This window comes from Papio anubis, chromosome 6 (genome assembly GCF_008728515.1).
Source record: "Papio anubis isolate 15944 chromosome 6, Panubis1.0, whole genome shotgun sequence".
NCBI classification, from domain to species: Eukaryota; Metazoa; Chordata; class Mammalia; order Primates; family Cercopithecidae; genus Papio; species Papio anubis.
Genome location: NC_044981.1, coordinates 139,817,662 through 139,839,698, shown reverse-complemented (window position 1 = coordinate 139,839,698; position 22,037 = coordinate 139,817,662). Strand labels below are relative to the sequence as shown.

General features: G+C 34.9%; 1 long non-coding RNA gene across 1 annotated transcript in view; it reads right to left on the bottom strand.

Moving 5' to 3' along the window:
- The window catches only part of LOC110743176, a 29,106-nt gene extending 11,293 nt beyond the window's left edge, over positions 1-17,813 (bottom strand). Inside the window, exons 1-4 of the long non-coding RNA XR_002521783.2 lie at positions 17,391-17,813; positions 17,242-17,268; positions 15,124-15,150; positions 5,316-5,363 (exon numbers count right to left, since the gene is read on the bottom strand). This is a non-coding gene — a long non-coding RNA (uncharacterized LOC110743176). The remainder of the gene's footprint in view (positions 1-5,315; positions 5,364-15,123; positions 15,151-17,241; positions 17,269-17,390) is intronic.
- Positions 17,814-22,037: the final 4,224 nt, after the last annotated feature.

The window sequence follows — 22,037 nt, the reverse complement described above, 5'->3', positions numbered from 1 at the left end:
CAATGCCAGTAACAAGAAAGAGGAGGATGCCAGAAAATGGGATGGATAACTGAGTTGGAAGGAAAAACTGGAGAAACTGGTCTTGAAGGGAAGGAGAAACACTACCTCTGAGACTAAAAGAGAGATGGATATGTGCCACATTTTCTTTATCCAGTCTATCATTGATGGGCATTTGGTTTGGTTCCAAGTCTTTGCTATTGTGAATAGTGCCGCAATAAACATATGTGTGCATGTGTCTTTATAGTAGAATGGTTTATAATCCTTTAGGTATATATACCCAGTAATGGGATTGCTGGGTCAAATGGTATTTCTCATTCTAGATCCTTGAGGAATTGCCACACTGTCTTCCACAATGGTTGAACACCATGGAATACCATGCAGCCATAAAAAAAGATGAGTTCATGTCCTTTGTAGAGACATGGATGAAGGTGGAAACCATCATTCTCAGCAAACTAACACAGGAACAGAAAACCAAACACCTCATGTTCTCACTCATAAGTGGGAGTTTAACAGTGAGAACATATGGACACAGGGAGGGGAACACCACACGCCAGGGCCTGTTGGTGGGTGGGGGACAAAGGGAGGGATAGCGTTAGGAGAAACACCTAATGTAGATGACGGGTTGATGGGTTCAGCAAACCACCATGGCACATGTACACCCACGTAATAAAACTGCACGTTCTGCACATGTGCCCCAGAACTTAAAGTATAATAGAAAAAAGAGAGAGAGAGATGGATATAGGTTAAATAAAAACACCAGCTACTATCCTATTTTTTATTCCCAGCCAACTATCTTCATCATCATTTCTCATATACTTCACTCCCTCTTTCCTCATTCAATTTGTCACTCTTTTAGTTTTTTGAGTGTCACTCCCCTGAGAATTCTGTATTGAAAATTATTAATATATTATGTACCTGACAAATCCCATGACCACCACTTTTCTATTGAAAGTTTTTTTTTTTCTGCAGTTACTGAAGTTATTTTAGTCTGCTTTTATATTTCTCCTTGTTCTTTCCCCAAACAAATGCGAATATAAGTGTTGCCTTATCTCACTGCGACAAGCTCAATTACCTCCACGCAAAGGGCACCCATGTGTCCATCTCCAGCCTATCGTTGTCTGGAGCTCTAGTTTTACTTCCAGAACTACCTATGTGATGCTACCTTCATGTGCTAATAGCACTTTGACTTAAATTTATCTAAAATTAATCTTGCCTTTCCTCTCTAAATTCCTTCGCTTTTCTTTTTCATTGTTATTAAGAATATTAACAATGTTCTTCTAGCAGCCAGTCTGAAGAACGCTATTGTCATTAAATTATTTTTATTTTCTTCCCTCCCAAAGCTTATCATCAGTTATGAAATTCCACTGAATCTACTTCTTTATTAGTGCTAACGAAATTTCTCTCCCTTCCAATCTCATAACTAATGCCCTAGTCCAGGTCCTAACACAGGTCACTACATTGTTGAGAATCTTCCTAATCTGCCTATTTCAAAATTTTCCTTTATGAGTTACTCTTCCTAAAGCATACGTTTGAGTGTTATTTATATACTTACAATTTTTCACCACCCCCCTAATTGCCCATGGAATCAAGTCCAATTTTAAAATAAGGCCCTTTTACTGCATTCTTAGCCCAGGTTATATTAATTCCTACAATGGTCTTGAGATTACTGCTGTTCCTCATATGCATACTACAAATTTGTATCACTTTGCCTTGCTCTGAAATCTATGCCCAGGATATTTTTTTTCTAACTTATTTACATAGCAAAACCCCATCTCTTATTTAAGGCTTAACTCTAAAGTCATCTTATGCCCTAAACATTGTCTTTTCCCCCGGGTAAAATTAATTTTTAAACTTTGGGTAGAACTTTAGCTGTATTTGTATCTCTAGCCTGATGGCTTTCAACCTTGAAATATGGTAATACAAGAAACTTTCATTGATGGTAAAACTTCAGGCCAACTTAGTGACTTAATAAAGATTCTCATATTTTTAGTATTTTAAATAACTCAAGAACAATATTAACATTTAAAATTTTTCTTGATTTTTCATATAATACATAACCCATAAATATATGGTGAGTAAATATGAAAATGATTAGAAAACTGCAATGTGAAAATCAAAATAAATTAGCAAACTGATATTATATTAATGATTAAATACTATATATCTCCAAATAAAATATGACGTAAAAGTAGGGTTGAGATAAGACAATTTATGCTACGTATAAATAGACACATTACAGTTAACACCTTAAAATATTATTCTTCATCTTCAAGAACTTTAAAACAATTACAAAATTAGTAATTACCACTTAACATTGCACACAGTTCCTAGTTTAAGCCTCGATTTAGAACAATTTTTTAATACCTTAAAAACCAAAAAAATTACTTTCTTCTTCTACTTACATGTGAAAGGCTAGAGGTGGACAAGTTGTAAAGTATGCTAAGTATTGTGGAATTTGGGGCTTGGGTAGTAAATACGTGATGAGAACAATATTTTTTTTTCACGCACGGCTGATTGTCAGTGAGAGGTAGGAGATGAACAAGTTACTTGACAAATGAGAAAAGTCTCCTTTGATTTTTGTTTGTAATTTGTCAAATTGGTAAAACCCTTCATGAGTTTTAAAACAGTTATGTCACTTTGAAAAGAACACTTACTTCTGTTCATTCTGTAGTTGAAAATAAACTCAGTATGTAGAATTATATTTAAATTGAGAATTGGGGTATAATATCTATAATCAACTAGAAGCAAAGTAGTTGATGTCAACAATGTATGTGAATAGATAGATAATTTATTTCCTTTCACTTCCCTCCAAGCCTGACAAGCAAGTCTACTTAACCCCAACCAAAATGTTTGTCCATACTCTTTCAGTGAGCACTTTTGGTTGAGGACTCTTGGTGAGCTCACTAATTGATGGTTCAATTTCAATTCTGTCTCTCTGCTAACTCCAATTTGTCCTGATTGAAGCCCATACTATGTGAGCTTGTATTTCTACCCTAAATACTGTTCAATCAAGCCTAGCCTGAAGTTGCCTCCTTATTTTGCGTTTGACCTAGAGGTTTCTCTGTACATAGTGAACCCAAATGGAGGCAGAAACAGGCTGTAATCTACTCTTGTGCTAATCACCAAGTTTTGGCCAACCAAAGAGGACCAGTTGTTCAAACTGTGTCCAAAAAGAGCAAACATCAAGCTGTAACCAATCTAGCTGTTTCTGTATCTCACTTTCTTTTTCTGTATGTTATGTTCCTTGTTCTGTGCAGAAATCCTTCCACCATGGGGCTATGCTGAAGTTTCTCTGAGCCTACTCTAGCTCAGGAAGCTGCCCAATTCATGAATCATTTTTTGCTCAATTAAACACTGTTAAATATAATTTGGCCAAGGGTTTTCTTCTAACAATATCCAGGCTCCCAGTGACACAGAGTGCAGAGTCTACGGATCAGCTACTAGGAGTTCAATCTTTGCTTCTTAACTGTGTCTCCAGACTGTCTTCCACAACATGGATTCACTAAGGCTCTGAATATAAAATCTAATTCCAGCTGGGCATGGTGGCTCACTCCTGTAATTCCAACACTTTGAGAGGCTGAGGTGAGCAGATCACAATGTTAAGAGATTGAGACCACCCTGGCCAATATGGTGAAACTCTGTCTCTACTAAAAATACGAATATTAGCTGGGCGTGATGGTGCGTGCCTGTGATCCCAGCTACTCAGGAGGCTGAGGCAGGAGAATTGCTTGAACCTGGGAGGCAGAGGTTGCAGTGAGCCACTGCACTCCAGCCTGGTGACAGAGCAAGACTCTGTCTCAAAAAATTAAAAAAATACTACTAATAAAATAAAAATAAAATCTTACTCCAAAAGAAACCTATCTTCTGCTGTTTGGACATTTGTTGCTTTTAGCCTTGTCTAAATTTTGAACATAAGTTGGCCACACTTCTGTTCTTCTTTCAACATAAATCAGTGTTGTTGCCTTAAGTCCACTTACTGGGCCCATGAACTCTGCATCTATGTCTAGGTTAGTGATTTTCTCTGACTCTGTATTAAGACTCAGTTTTTTCTTGTTACTACAGTTACTCTTTTTGAAGCAAACAAGTTTAACCCATATTTCACTTAATACCAATGAGCAATGTCGATTCCAGAATATGACACCACATAATAAGAACTGCTGATAAATAAATTACTCTGCCATTTACAGTACAAATGATGTCAATGAAAGATGTATCATGATCACCTAGTTAAAAATTGACATCACAAATATTAGATTATAAGAAAAAGAGATGACTAGGAAACAGATTTTATCCCTATCTACTGTGAATTCAGAACAATAGAGTTGTATTTGAAAGAGAGCATCTATTAATATCAGTAACTTAATTGCTTCTAATTATTACTTTCAAATACAGTTCATATTTTTCTTAAAGAATTCACTATCTAATCTTTGTTGCTTTCCCATAGAGATATATGTATATATAAAATAATCAATAAATTAATTTATATAATAACATTAATTTATATTGTATTTATTAAGAAACATAAATTTATATTAGATATTGAGTTACATTCCTATATTCATTTATATTCATATGTATACATTGTTTGGGATTGAGTATGTGAATATGTGTCATATATATTTTATAGCTCCCTACAATCCTGTTATATGTTTTCTTTATAAAGCAGGTGAAATAAAATAGTCTTTTAGGAGAACCTGTTACGTGGTTTTAATGGGGTATGTGTGTAAGGGTATGTGTGTAGGTTTGTGTGTGTGTATGCATAAGTGTATTTTGAGGATAGGCTTATTAAATTGTCTCTTGCTATACTTCCAAAGACATTGGCTACATTACTGATTTCATTTCAGACTTCCCAATGTATTTCTTAAAGCGAAATGTCTCCAAGTCACCATCTCACATAATACATTTCATATTTTTATACCATTCTTGAACAAAGTGAATTTTGTTCATGTGAATACTTTCAGTTAAAGTTTCATTTATTCGATTCCTAATCTCTTAAGGCAGTATGTTGCACTCGAATGCTCTCCAGATGATGGGGATCCTATGGAGTTTAAACAGTTACATTTCTATAATTTTTCAAAATTAACTTGCAATTTGACTAGCATAACTAGCTTTAATTTATGGTCCTAAAGGAATAACACGTTTTTGCTTTAGAACAGTAACGATAAAATCTTGTGCAAAATAGGTTTGTTTCTATATCAACAAACTAGTAAAATCAACAAATAGAGCTCTTCTCTAAGCACAAAACAATACATTGTTAGAAACCTTAGCAGAAATAAGTTAGAGTCATGACATCTTTATCTTTAAGCTGCATTTACCTTTTTTACTTGAAACAGCACCAACCTCCTCTTTGACTCGTTCAGTTTCTGCAAGTTCAGATATTAAAGGAATGAGAAGTGGATATTAGTGATGCGAAATTCATATTTTATACTATTGAGAATAAAACTAAACAAAAGATAAAATGTATGTTGCACACGAGAGCAAAGCAAGCTGTAGAGAAAGCCAAAATACAAAGTGCTTATGTGTTTTTTCAGTTAATAAACTTCCTTAAATAGCAATAAAGAAATTCTCTTCCAAGGTGCAACATTATTATCTTAAAAATGTAGGTAGTGACCATAAAAGAAAGTGTCCTATTCCATAGAGTTTAGATCAATGGTTCTCAAAATTAAGGCCACATTCAATACAATGGGATACTAATTTATTAGTCTACCTTTTTTTTTTTTTTTAAATGGAGATTCACTCTTGTTGCCCAGGCTGGAGTGCAGTGGCACGATTTCGACTCATTGAAACCTCTCCCTCCCAGGTTCAAGCAATTCCCCTGCCCTAGCCTCCCCAGTAGCTGGGACTACAACCGCCCGCCACCATGCCTGGCTACTTTTTGTATTTTTAGTAGAGATGGGGTTTCACCATGTTGGCCAGGCTGGTCTCAAACTCCTGACCTCAGGTGATCTACCTGCCTCGGCCTCCCAAAGTGCTGGGATTACAGGCGAGAGCCACCACTCCTGGCCATAGTCTACAAATTTTAAGTTACATGTGAATTATAGGGAAGAGCATTTAAAAGGGCTTCTTTGTTTGTTTAGCTTTTAATTATGATTGAGTCTGCTTTTAATTAAAAGTTGTTTAATACCGATTGCAAGCAAACAGTATTTGACCTCAATGAATTAGTTTTACATTGTAAAATATTAGCTGTAATATTATAGAAAATTTCGTTTGAATATTTCTTCAAGAGAGACAAAGAGAAGAAAAATAAGAAAAAATGGTCTTTTGGTTTCTCTAAATACTAAGAGTGGAAGATATGAGAGCTACCCTGAAGTCATAATCTGAAATGTTGGTGCTAGGACAGAATATTGGACCACAAATCAAAATTAGTTAAAGTCAAAGTTTTCTCTAGTCCACAGCAAAATAATAATAACAAGAAGAAGAAGAAGAAGAAGCTCGTGAATTTTCACGAAGTCTTATTTACTCATTTTATAAACTTTTGATTAGTTGAGGTTATTTCCCTTGGTCATATATATTCTAATTTTTATTCTTATTGGCATTTATATGTATCAGCCTTCACCCATATATGCTCAGCACTGACTCTGTGAGAACAACCAAATCAAACAAGGGGAGCCTTTATACCCCTCATCCTCTCTGTGCAACAAAACCCTGGCTTTTGAGAGACATCAGACATCAGAAGGAGATCTTCATGTCACTTTCAGGTTTTAATTCCACAATGATAGATGCCCCAAGAGTCACAATTTAAACCCAGGCAAGAAGTGACATAAATAACCTCTTCTTCAAGCTATCTCAATACCCTGAGCTTCAAGACTGAACAGACCCCCGGCTGTTTTATACCTTCCAGGTAAAGACTTTAGATCAATGGTTCTTAAATTTAAGCATGCATCAGGTTCACGCTGGAGGGCTATTGAAACAGATGCTGAGCGCAAAAGGTCTGATTCAATATGTCGGAGGCACGTTCTGAGAACATGCATTTCTAACCAGTTCCCAGGGGATGCTTAGGCTCCTGATTTGGACCACACTTTGGAAACTGATTACCAAATTTCCCCTATGAATCTGTCAAGACTAATCCTACTGTGAGTCCCCTCGTTACTTACCTCAGTTACTACCATGAGTTTCAGCCTTCTAGCAGAAAACAGAGTCCATATGACTTTGTATTTCTCCTAGAAGCTGACCTACCTCCAAAGCCCTTCCTCTGTGTCCTCTGTCCATCAGCAGCACTCACTCCTGTATCTTCAGCCTCTTCTCAGAATGTTCACTTTACTTTCTTCCTTTAACCAAATCCTAGCTCACTAAGGCCACTGTATCCCTCCTAATGGTAGTCTTCTAAAATGGGGAATGCTTTTCCATCCTCCACATACCAAGGTGTATAGAAGTAATGCCTATTTATATCCTCTTTGTTTCTCATTATTCTTCATAGATTATCTCCTTGCTTCCTCCAAACCCTAGTTCTTTTGAGGTACATGCTATCAGGTTGCACCAGTCTCTACTTCTCTTCATTGTTGTCATCAACCAGTCTTGTGGCCTATCCTGACATTCAATGATTATTTTTGCACATAGTTACCATCTTCTCTACTATTACTATGAATATTATTAAGAATCATTCTTAACCCTGTCTGCACCTTAGAATAAACTGGGGAGTTTTTCTAACCCTATGATTTTCAGATATCTGGGGTGGGCAACAGAGCTTTGAGATTCTCAGTTAATGAGTCTGGTGTGAGCCCTGAGTATATTTTTAAGATTTCCAACATACTCTAACATTTTGCCAGGGTTGGGGATCACTGTTATACATAATTCATACAACTACATGATCTCTGACCTCCTTGGCCTCCTCAATTCAGAAAACTAGAAACCCCACTTCTCTGATAATTTCCAACTGTATTAGTACTCTCAGAATTTTCCTTTACTGCCAGAACTTTGATTTTAAAAGTTCTGTACTTTGGCACCATTTTTTTTTCTTTTGTCTTGAACTCACTTACTCAAGAACTCCCATTATACAGTATCTGATCCCATTAATACTTTCATTCTTTGTTCTTGTCACTTTCTCATTTTTCAAGATTTTCCTCATATCCTCACTTTACTTCTTACCAAGCTTATGCATAAATGAGCCATAGTTAAATCGCTCACATATTTTCTGTCATTGTATTCATCTGCTGTATTAATTTCCTAGGACTGCCTTAAAACTGTTGGGTAGATAAATACAAAACAAATGTATTTTTCCACAGTTCTAGAGGCTCGAAGTCCAAAATTCAGGCGTTGGCAGGACCCTAGAAAGCTCCCTGTAAAGGATCTTGGGAAGAATCCTTCCTTGCCTCCTCCTAGTGTCTGCTAGTTTCCAGGAACCCTTGGCATTCCTTGGCTTGAAGCTGCATCACTGCAATTTCTACTTTTATGTTCATGTGGCAGTCTTCTATACGCGTCTGTGTGTACCAAATTTCCTCTTCTTATAAGGATACCAGGCATCAGATTGGTGGCCCACCCTAATCCAGCATGACCTCATCTTAACTTGAGTACATCTGTGAAGACTCTATTTCAAAGTCAGGTCACATTCACAGGTACCAGAGTAGAGCTTCAACACATCTTTTGGTGGGAGGCACAAATCAACCCACTATGTCTGCCAAAACACCAAATATACTTTATGCCTACCACCTGAGCAGTCATCGAAACTGAAGGAAGACCCCTACTCTGCAGCAGACCACACTTCAAATATGGATCACATTTATGAGATCACTTAGCACTGGCCAGCAATATTACCACAGACCCAACAAACTTGCTTTCTCACATTCTTAACAAATTATTCTTTTGCCTCCATAAGCATCCTACAACATAGAAGTAAGCTGCTGTTGAGAAATTCATAGAGAAAATAGGGGCAGATTAAACTCAATCACTGTTTCACTACCTCATCAGCACATACTCATACATTTTTCTTTCCAGTTCCAAAAGGTGATCAGTTCCTGCCCCTTTAGAGTACCAATCCTTCCATATTTTTTTCTGGATTCCATCTCCTTTTGCCAAGTCAAGGCCTTTGTTCTTGCCAATATTGCTTCGATCAGCTCCCTCATCAGTTTTCTCCTTCACTGATTCTTTCACAATGTCTCATGTTACTCTTTAGAGCCACAGACAACCACATCCTTCAATTCTATATGACATTTTCAGCAACCTCATCTCTCTGCATAGAGCTGCTGCACTCGATGTCACTACTTCTATCCTCTCACTCTCTATTTTTTAAACCTGTCTTATTATGAAATATATTATAAATAGAAGGCATATAACATTTGTGCACAATCTAATGAACAGCAATAAAGAATGTTCACCTTTGAACCTCCTGCACACCTAAGTCATAGAATAGCCCCAAGGCCTTTGAAACCTCTTACTTGTCCTACTAGCACTGCAAGCTTCTCTCTCTATCTCAAAGTTACAGTTGTCCTATATTTTGTAATAATTATTTCCTTATTTTTCTATATGGGTTTTTATTACATATATTTGTCTCTAAATAAAGGTAAGATAATTTTATATGAATTAAATTAGATTATAATATTTAGTGAGATAACATTATATAAATTAAACTGTATTGTTTAATTTGTGTGATTTTTTGAGATGTTACTATGTTGATATGAGTAGCTGTAGTTGATTAACTTTAACTGCTGTCTAGCATTCCAATGTTTGGCCTACAAACTACAGATTTATTCTCCTGCCAATGGACACTAAGTCACGTCCAGTTTTATGTTTTCTAAATAATTCTGCTATGAACATTCCCGCACATGGGTCTCCTTTTGCACATTGGCAATAACTTTCCTAGAAGTAAACTTGCTAGGCATGTACCCTAGATAAATGACACATTTTTCTCCCCAAATTCTGCATTCATGTCAGCAGCATATTTGCAAGTTTCTTCTGCTCCATATCACTACCATCATCAGAATAAGCCTATTTCCTAATTTTGAAAATTTATTCTTATGTAAAATACTATCTTGTACTTTTAAGTACAATTCCATTATTACTTAGAGGTTGAACATCTTTTGATATGTTTATAGAACATTTGCATTTTCTTTTTTTTAATGCAGTCTTATATCTAGCGGCCATTTTCTTTTCTGCCCATTGTCTATCAAGGTCTTTGTCTTTTTAAAAAATTTTTGTAGTGTTCATCTATTTTTGCTATTAATCTCTTGCTATTTAAATATGTTACAAGTATCTTTTTTTTTTTTTTTTTTTTTTTGAGACGGAGTCTCGCTCTGTCGCCCAGGCTGGAGTGCAGTGGCGCGATCTCGGCTCACTGCAAGCTCCGCCTCCCGGGCTTACGCCATTCTCCTGCCTCAGCCTCCCGAGTAGCTGGGACCACAGGCGCCCGCCACCTCGCCCGGCTAGTTTTCTGTATTTTTTAGTAGAGACGGGGTTTCACCGTGTTCGCCAGGATGGTCTCGATCTCCTGACCTCGTGATCCACCCGTCTCGGCCTCCCAAAGTGCTGGGATTACAGGCTTGAGCCACCGCGCCCGGCCTGTTACAAGTATCTTTTACAAGTTGGTGGCTTGTCCGTTATCTTTCTTTATGGCATTTATTGATAAATTGAAGTTCATAATTCTAATACAATAAAATGTCAGCTATTAAATGTATGACTAGAATTTTGAACATCTAGTTTTTCAAATCCTCCCATATTTCAAGAAACTACATATTTTCCTATGGTTAAAAAAACGATAATGCCATATTTTGCCTTTAGTATTTAAGTTCTTGAACCATTTGGAACTGATATTTTAGAATTGTATGAAATAAGAATAAACTATATTTTTGTACTGAATATGAGCTATATCAGCAACATTAAAAATAATCTATCCACTCTCTGACTCTCTGAAATGGCTGCTCTTTCTTATGTCAGATTTTTACTCAAGCGTGATGTATTTTAGGTCTCTTTTTTTCTGTCTTATTGGAAAATTTATATCTACACCAATACCATTCTACCCTTTATAATACAATATCCAGGGACTACTTTATTACTAATACTTAGGATACGTAGTCCTGATCTCAATAGCCATGCTTTATAGTGCCATGTTGCTGTGTTCATTATGTCACTTTTATAATACTAAAATTTATTTCTGGTTTCCCATTTGAAATCCTGTCCCTTTCTCCCCTACCTCTTCATGTCTTAATTGAACTTAGATTTTACTTTTGTCAGTACTCATCAGTCTAGCTTGGATCTCTTTGTGTCAATCTCGATGAACATTCTTTGACTCTGAACTATGGCATTTTTCAGCTTGGGGCTGGCACTCAGAACACCAACCTCATCTTTATACATAGTTTCAAATAAGAAGCACGCCTTACCCTACCACCTAAGGCAGCCCTAGGTCTCTCACATCTTACCTTTCCTGATACTTAAACCTCATAAAATCATCACTCTAGTGCTGTATGAGTGGTGTTTTGAATATATTCTGGCAGCACCAGCTGTGATACTATTAGTAATTATATAATATATAATACAAAACTGAGCAAGTGAAAATAGGTGCAGGTAATAATTATTCTGGGACAACATAGCACATGAAGACTGTTCTAACTGACTAAGATCATAGATCAACCAAGATTATATTTGGCATGCAGCATGTGATCTAGAGACAATTCATTTTATATCAAGCACTATGTTTCAGGCCTATAGATCTTCCCATAGACTTTTGCCATTCCCATGCTAGAGTACTTAAACTGAGTAAAAAAAACACGCAATTTTATTAAGAGCAATTATCTCCAAATATTCTTCTAACATACATAACTGAATAAATTCAATGGGACTTTACTTTTAAATTCTGCATACAGACATCTCCTAAATGATCCTGACATACATTAGTAGATTTGATGATAGATACCTGACTCACACGCTTAGACACTGAAGTGTGGTTAAGGAGATAAACATAGTCAGGCTTGGTGGCTGAACATAGCACCCAATCTGTGCAATGCTAAAATCAAGGGGTGAAAAATGCCCGATTATTAGAACCAGAGTTAAAAATGACTATAATTTGGCCTTATCCTGTGTTTTGGTGGTTATTTTTCTCAAAATTCAAACTGATCACTGACTGGCTGACCATGCATATGGAATACATCATCCCAGTCCCAAGGTCCTTGAGGTGGAATAAAGTGACCTGGGACAGTGCTACCCAAGTTCCTGAAAAATAGTGATCCTTGATGTGGTCATTGAAAGAGAAAGGGGTGATGTGGTCACATATATTTGGTAAACAATGTCTACTATATTTCTTCTTGAAGATTCACCATATATGCAGTGTTAAAGCCATGAAGTGCTCTACAGTCTACACATCTACTTGTTGGGTCCTCTTCCTGCTTGGAAATTACTGATTTTATTGTCAGCCTCTGTGTTGCCATCCAATGTGTGGAGAGGCACATTAAGGGGAATGCAGGCAGGGCAGTTGGGTGTGTTGACATATTTTTGCTTACACTATGATAAATAAAGGAGTCTTTGCTGAGTTGCAGAAATGGCCAGGCTAGGTTCAGCACCCCTGCCTAGTCCAAGGTACCCTTTCTTCATCCAAACCACACCCTAACACATAACTTTTGATGTGGAAACATGAAGTGCTCTTGTTTAGCGTCGCACCAGTAATCTGAAAGGTTTTCATTTTCTTGAAGCTCATGTTACTATGAGACTCTATGATATGGTTTGGCTGTACCCCCACCTAAATCTCATCTTCAAGTCCCTCACATTGTGGAAGGCACCCAGTGGGAGGCAATTGAATCATGGTGGTAAGACTTTCCCATGCTGTTCTCATGATAGTGAATAAGTCTCACGAGAGCTGATGGTTTTAAAAACGGGAGTTTCCCCACACAAGAGCTCTTTTTGCCTGCAACCATCCATGTAAGATGTGACTTGCTCCTCCTTGCCTTCCATTATTATTGTGAGGCCTCCCCGGCCATGTGGGGCTGTCAGTTCATTAAACCTTTTTCTTTGGTAAATTGCCCAGTATGGGATATGTCTTTATGAGCAGCGTGCAAATGGACTAATATATACTCTACTCCGAATTTGATGTACCTCCCAAGCTTGTCCATGTCCTCCAGTATTTTTCCTACAGTGATTTCAGGTGTTTCCTCCAGATCTAGAGTAAACAATCCCATATCACAAACTCAATCCACCTTCCAGTTATTTCCTTTAATCCAGTCTTAATGACAAATCCCCTTTTACTTTTTTCTTTGACTGACTTTAACCCTGTCAATCTCATCTATCCCTTTAAATTCAATACTATGGAATTGCATCACATAAATACATAATTTATGTTAAATAATATATCTCTATCACTTTCACTTGCTCTCACAACTTAACAGACTGTAAAATCATATCCCAAATGTGCAGGTTATATACAGAAAACTATGTGCACCATACTATATGTATGATTTAAAGGCTTTTCAAGAGTAACTGTAATGATATGTAATTTTTGTTTTAGGCATTAACTTTATAAGTAGCCTTTATAGCAACTGAATAAAAATTCTCCTGCTGTATGACTTCAATACCAAAATCCATTTTTAGTTGGGAAAATGGGTGGTCACCTTGTTATCAGGTAATTTAAGCAGTTTGTGAATTATGTCTAATTAATTTTTGTGTTGAAGGATAATGTTCGTGTCAAGTGCAAATCTCTCAACTGTATAGGGAGTAGAATATTAACTCTTATGAAACTTATATTGGGTTTAAGATGATTTGGCAAGCTAATTTGCTAATTTTCTGCAAAATATGCTGATCTCTTCAAAACCTGATTGGATGGTATGTTTCATAGATAGCAGAACTTACAGATTTTTTTTATTGCAAATGAATATTTTTATCTACATGTCACATTTTTCTGGGAAGAAGATGTTCATCTTCAGAGCAATCTTCAATCTAAAGCTCTCTGCCAGTGCTACAAAATTATCAGATTTGTTTGATATATTTTCTTGATTATGCATTTCTACAGACTAAGTATCAGCATAGTAAAGACTCCATAATATAGAGTTCCAATCAGCTGTACATTTAACTAAAATTTTTCATGGAAATATAAATGGAATTTTAGATTCATGTTAAACCTCTCTTGCAAAGTTCTCAATATCTATGTGTATACTTTCAACTGTAATTTTTTTAAAAGAAGACATTCCTACCAAGCTACTCAATATATTTTTCAATTATTATCTGATGTATCTACTGATGTAATATGTCTCAAAAACTACTTGGGAGGCTGAGGCAGGAGAATCGCTTGAACCCAGGAGGCAGAGGTTGCAGTGAGCCAAGATCATGCCACTGCACTCCAGTCCGGTGACAGAGCAAGACTCCATCAAAAACAAAACAAAAACAAAAACAAAATTTAAAAACAAAACAAAAAAACCCTCAGCACTAAATAAAATATGCATTTGTTTTATGTATTAGTAGCATTACCAGTACTTGTTTACCCCTAACCTCTCAAAAATATATATAAGCACATTGATGTCATGTATAGAACTGAGGACTGACCTAAATCCTATAAACAAAGCTTATATATTTCCTCCTAAAACAAAATATTTTCCATTATGCTTAAAATAACTTTTATTAATAACAGTCAGGTACTTCATCAAACTAAGAAATATCAACAGTTTCTCAGTATTTTCCCCTAAGCATATTGTCAAAGCTACCATTGCTGCAAATGCCAAGGTATGTTATGGTTATCAGTTAATATTTCACAATCCAAGAATAGAAAACTTAAAAGGGAATTGTGACATTCCAAGAGCAATGGTTAGGAAAATGTTGAGGGGCTTCCTTTCGTTAGAGATGGGATATTCATGGTAGACAAATTAGGTTGCCTACTGGTTTGATCAACTGATTAATCATTAGGATAATTCAGTCTGATGTGTACTGAAGAATTCACTTATTATACTGCAAAATGAGAAATAAAAATATAACACTTGGCAAAGGTGTCATGATGTGGCCAAATTAACAAATGAAAGCTCTATAGATAAATTTTAATAAGAATGAATTCACAGAAAAGGCAGGGATAAGTAATTTTGTATATTCAACACAACAAATAATCATTCCAAAAAGCTGGTAAGCCATTCTCAAAATTAGCACTAGCATAGTCTATAGCAGAAAACTCAAATGAGTAAGCTGCTAAAATATGCTCTTCTTTAAAAATTTTGTTCAACATACTTGCTTTTACTTGTTTTTCACTTGGAACTGTTAATGACAAGAAATAATAAGGTTAACAGTAATAACAAGTCTGCTTATCTCTTTCCAAAATAATTTTAAGGTTATTTTAATTGTTTAAAGATTGTGTGTATAATATTGGAAGCTAAACAAATATAAGATCTGAGAAACAGAAAATAAAATACTGTGCAATTTTTTTGATATAATCCAAATACATTCCATGAATTATAGAATTTAATTGTTTGTTATTCATACAACTTCTTCCAACACAGAATGTTCATTCAAAACTCATTCATCTTGCTCTCCATCTTTAATTATCCAAAGATCTCATTTTTTTTATATACAGGCAGATGCATTTTCCTCAAAGTCTATAAAATAGTGTGAAAAGAATGAGTTCACTTGATAAATTATTCAAATCAAAGGTTTTAATTTTTGAACTACAGCTAATTACTGCTAAGTTGCTGCATTGTAATCACACACCAAAATAAATGTATAATAATTTCAAGAAATTTATCTTATTTTGTCAGGTTCAATATTAGGCAGTAATATTTAACTATTAAAACTTTTAAAATTGGCTACACCGATAGTCATTCTGTATGTCTCTCTATCTTTCTATAATGCATGCACTACCTTAGGTTTCTTCTTACATACATAAGTGAGAAGATGTGTTATGCTTGAGGAAATGCAGCTCTGAACCAATAGGGTGTTCTCTGGAAAGAAGACAAAACATTTCTTCCCAAAGGTCAAATACTGTGAAAATGTGAAATGCTGAAATGTGCAATTATTGTATCTTGTAAATTATTTTAAAGGTTTCATTTTTTTTAATTTATAAAAATGTAATTATTCTATTTGGTGTTTCTTCCTTCACCCAATAAGCCATCATCAAGTGCCCAGTGTGTCCTGGCATTACAATAGGTGCTCTTGGAATAAAGAGAAAAAACAGTCGGCTTCTTCTTATTTCTGACTATATAAGGTAGAAAAGGGAAAAGATAATGATTTTAACAGCATATGGAATATTATAAAAGTAAGAAAATGATGCTATGGGAAGTAATTGGACAGACACAACAGATTTGGTTGTCTCAGGATGTTTTATAATCTTTAAAAATGAATAATAAATGTGGATTCAAACCTGTAGTTTTCCATGGTTTGTGGCAGGATGGGAGTACAATTGAGCCCCTTTTCACGGTTATTTAAATAAGACTGAGCAGATGCTATTTCCATTTAAATAAAATGAAATGGGAAGAATGACTGGTGGGTATCACATGAGGTTATGATCACCTATACACACACACACACACACACAACACTAAATAACTCAGTGAAGCTCCTTCAGTAGGAGTTAGACAGGCAAATTCAAGAGGTGATAGTTTTAAACGAGGCAAATATAAATGGTTTCAGACATTTTTATTTGAAATGATTAATTGGGCAGGTTAAATGCTAGAAAACTTCAAAACAATAATTTGGTATCCATAACGACTGCACTTTTAGGTTTTTTTTTTTTTTTTGATAGGTTTATTTGTCTGGTTGTTTGACTCTCAATCATTTGTTTTTCTTATCAGAATGTAAATATATTTAGGGCAAAATCTACTTTTACTCTCACTGCAACTCCCTTGAACACTCAGGAAATGTTATTAAGATTATGAATTGGGAGATAATATTTGCTGGAAGTGATTATTCCATATTATAAAAACAAAGCAATGTATAATGCATTTATAGAAAGTGTTTTGTTCTTGTTTTGTTTTGCTTTTACACTAAACTGTGAAACAGTACACTTCACAAATACTGTACAGATGAATTCACCGAGGATCTTGTGAAGTTGCAGACTCTGATTCAGTAGTTCTTGAATGGGGCCAAAAATTCCGCATTTCTATTAACCTCTTGGGTGATCCTGATGCTGCTAGTTCACAGAACACACACTGAGGAGCAAGGGTGTAACATTTGGCTTTCATTTTCTAAAGCTGCATTGATGTTATGTCCATGTCAAGAACTTGGAAAAAACCACTGTGAGATGGAAGCATTCCCTGCCTTTTACTGCCACTGTCTTACCACCTGTTTGAGGCTACAGCATTAATAAACACTGGACATCAGTATTTGGGGTCCAGCAACAGTGGTCTTACTCACCTGAATGTTCTTTCTTTGGTGACTTTGCTGTATCAAAAAGGAAAGAAAAAAAATCAACATTTTATGTCATTCAATTGCAATTCAGTATTCAATTGCAAATCAAATAATATTATGAAATTGTGAGAACAGAGGAATTTAAAAACAGTTACCTGGTTCCACATGTTTTTCTTTCTTTTCCTGTTCTGAAACATATTATTATTGTTATTATTATTATTATTCTAAAGTTTATGAATCCCAACTTAATTATTTGAACACAAAGAAACACGCATGTGCTGATGCCAGATTGCAGCAACTAATAATAGCTTACATAAAAAGACTAAGATTGTATACTTAAAATAATTATTTCTTCCATTTATCTTGGGAGTTTCCTTATGGGGCAGCATCAAAATATTCTGAATATTAGAGGAATTTGAATTTTTTACAGATGAAAAACCAGAAAAATAAAATAGAATCCAAAAAGGGTAAAAAAATGAAATTTGCTATATTAGATCAATATGAAATAAATTTGAGTCAAAATAGTAAGTACAAAAGACAATTACTACAGCTTTTTAAGAAATTGCTTAGTTTTTTGAGACAGGGTCTCGTTCTGTTGCCAGGTTGTAGTGCAGTGTTACAATTCAAGTTCACTGCAGCCTCCACTTCCTGGGCTTAATTGATCCACCAATCTCAGCCTCCCAGATAGCTTGGGTCTACAGGCACACACCATGTGTAGCCAGATTTGTTGTATGTGTGTGTGTATGTGTGTGTGTGGAGACAAAGTCTCACCATGTTGGTCAGGCTGGTCTCAAATTTCTGAACTTAAGAGATCCACCCACCTCAGCCTCTCAAAATGCTAGGTTTACAGGCATGAGCCACAGCACCCCACCTTATTGCAGTTATTTTAAAATAATTCTCAGAACGTTGAAGATTAGCGCATTTCACGTGGACTGCCTCTTCTAAGAATCTTCTTACATGGAAGAAATAGCTGTTAAGCTAAGACAAAGGCTTTGTGAGATACATTTAAGACACTAATATAGAAAAAGAAGTTTCAGGGTAAAACATTTGCCTTGCTTTTCGGACAAATGCTCCTTTTGGAGCCCTCTTTATATGGCGTTTCTTTTCAGGAATCTACTTTTGTCAATATTGTATGAGACAAAGCATTATTTTGTTCTCAAGATTAAGCTGATATTTACATTATAATAAGCACTAATTTTATAAGAATTGCAAGTACTAATTTTATATGAAGTGCTGTCATCTACATTTCTATTCTTATTTATTTTGCCTTGACAATCTTGTCAAATTAATTTAAAAGAAGATTTTCAAGAAATACTTTAACATACACACATTTTTATCTGATATTTTAAAGAAAAAGAATGGAAAGATTCTTAAAGTTTTATTTAATGAATAGATTTTGAAGACTAGAATATGTGCATGCTGAAAGAATTCTACAAACTATATTTTAAAAATATAGAGTGTCATAGAATGCTATGGTCACCACATCAATTTCTCAAGCATACAATTTTGTTAGTCAGGCTTTGTAATTAAACAAGTATGGTATGAGCAACTTATCCTCCTTTAAGAAAGCCTTTAAGCAGTAAAACAAAAAAATGAAACAAATGATTTGACCAAGTGTTGCAGGTCAAAAGGAAGAAGCTATGACGATTTAGCTAAAATTAAACAAAAGTAGAACATTATCAAATGTTGTCTGGCAAATGAAGAGCAATTAAATGCATTGTTTAAGGTATTGCTTAACTGAAGCTCTAATCATAACACATTTCTAAGAAATTTGTGATGACAGTCACAAATAATCAGTGATGACAGTCAAAAAAGTACTGGAAGCAGATTTCGATATGCATCAAAATTGAATACCAACTATACATAAGATTAAAAGTTAAAACAAAGCCCCCTCAATCTTATCAGAAAGCCATTATACAAGCTGGAAAATAGCTGTGCTAATTTGTTCATTATACAGGATAGCTCATGGTGTAGTTATTGAATTACCATATACATTGATTTACTCTTTAACTCTATAGGGACCACAAAATCATGCTATGGTTGATTTTTGAGGCCTCTCTCTTTTACTTTTTATTTTGAAAAAAATTATGGCTCACAAACATTTACAAAATGTACAGGACGGTCTCATACTCTTCATCCTGTTTCCCCTAACCATAATTAAAAATATCTGAAAAGTGAACAACCTTTAAGTTGTGATTATTGGAAAAGTAGAAGCAAAATAAAATATAAAATTGGGCTGTACCATTGAATAAAGCAACCCTCAAGACAAAAAATCCAAATCAAAGAAATTCAAAGATACAACACTAAAAATAATAAAAGCAAGTCTAGATGATAAACCACAGCAAATGAGTGAATTTGAAAAGAATTGATAGGTGTTTTGAAGAAAACTATTTCTTCTCCTTATTGCTACCCAAGTCACAATCTGCGGACCTTCTCAAGGAGGGAAACCGCTGAGTTGTGAATGAATGCGTGAGAAGGCATGTTTATTTATTAAGTGCATCAGTGCCCTGAAGATTGCCAAGGAGCTGCAGTGTCTGCAGGAACTTTTAAATCATATAAACTGTAATAAACGGTCTTAAGGCTCTCTCTATATATACTTTAATACTATTTTTCGAATCTCCGGTTGTCCTCCATTTTCCTGCTGGTTCAGTGTTTATAGAGTGCTTTCTGTATCACTGTGCCAGTACTCATCAGCAGCTCTGCACACACATAAATCTGAACTGAGAGAACTCACACCTCTCTATAGATGGATTGCTCCCCCTGGCTGGGTTGAAGTATAATTTCATGAGTGTCTCCACAGGGCATTTTAGAGCATTTTTACGACGTTGAATGTCTCAGCATCCTTACTTTATGTAGGGCCAAAACATACATAAATATATTTCAATTGGTATGTATTTTAAAACATATTTTTGATACTACTAGACTCTTAAAATCTCTATATTGCTGGTAATGTGCTAATTTTTAATAGTAAATGGAATAAGTTTAGGTGGTTTTTTTCTTTTTTTTTTTTTGCTTTCTTTTGTTAAATATATCTTATTTTCTTCAGAGGAGAACATATATTTGTGAAAGACATACCTTAAAGTATTGAGCTTGACTGAACTGTTAGCAAACAGCCTTAATAGTGTATTAAAGCAACAGTGGATGAGGCTGAATAGCAACACAATTAGACAGAGCTCATAGTGCGTGTTGGGGGAAATTATGTTATGGGAAATATGTCATATATCACATGTACATTCCAAAATGCTACAGATTACAAAAAGAAAGGAAAAAAGTTGTAAAGCTAGCCTGGAAAAGAACTTCTAGTCAATCTTCAAAAGACTGAGAACTAACCAGATTAGGACTAAATTTACAAAAACATAAGTCAGTTTGGGTTAATGGAATGCAGTTTTACTTTTGATTACAAGCTCGTCAAGAGTATTGTTAGATGATTGCATGAGCTTGAGAAAGAGTTCTAAAAATGATTACTATGCTTCTCAGTCCACTATAACCCCCAGACTATGTATTTTTTTCAGTTGGACAAAAAACAACAGAGTTCACATGCATAAAACATAGGAAAGGTGGATTCAAAACTCCAGGTCTAAATACAGCAGCAGGCAAATAATAGTAGTAAAAAAAAAAAGTACACAAATACACTGCATGCATTTCCTTACTTTTTCCCTTGGGCTGTTCTACTGAAAGAAATACAAACAAAATCATTGCTCTTAAAACTTTAAAGATAAAATTTGCTACCCTACATATTGATTAGACTAATTTTTCCCACCGCTCCTTCCAATTTTCTCTCCTTAAATTTCACAGTGAGGTGAAATTTCACAGTGAGGTTATGAAGTATTGTTAATTACTGTAGGTGCTTCCATAATTTGATTGGCAAACATTATTTGACAATAAATTAACCCATGATTATAGTGTTTAACCATTTTAAATTATTTACACCTGATGTGTGTTTCTTAAACACATAAAAACACTATGTGAACAAGTCTAGGAGGCACAGATATACTTGCCAAATGAATTATTCAAGACTGAAAGGGACAAATCAGTTCCTAATTGATGCTGGTCTGTCAAAAAGTAATTGAGTGTGTGCTTTCCAGTAAAATAAATGTTTGATACTGAAAATTTTTCAATTTCTTGTCAAGTAAACATTTCTTTGGAAACAATTACTGCGAAAGGTAAATACATGCAGTGTTTACTTCTATTACTGCCAAATACCTCTCATAGCAGTACTGTCAGAATAGATTTGGCTCTCTCTCTCTCTCTCTCCCTTAATCTCAATCATTTTTTCTTCTCCTCTATCCCACACATAATTCCTTCTTCTATGTCAATCCTTTAAGAAGGTATGCTATTTCAGGGTTAATCAAACATAAGGCAGAAAAAAAGAAACATGTCCAGTACCTTCTACAGGTTTTTTTGTTTTCTTGGACTCTGAAAACACAAAGATAAATTATTAATAAAACAGATATAATAAATCAACAGCTGATTAGCTCACAACAATTTTCTATAAACAATGAAATAAAATTGATTATTCAACAAAATTGATCATTTGCATGATATGTTTCTAGAATATGAGACTTAGAAACTGTTCTGTTTTGTGGGAATGAGTATTAGAGTGAAGCAGGAGTGAGAAACTCTTTATAAAATATTTTATGTTAATAATATTTTATAAAGAATATAAAACATTGAAAAACATAAATAAAAATATATCCACATATAATTTATAAAGAAATTTTGTTTTCCCTATATAAGTTAATAACCTGTTAATGGAACATCAAACTGAGTAAATATATGGTCTATTTCCATAAAAATGCTTA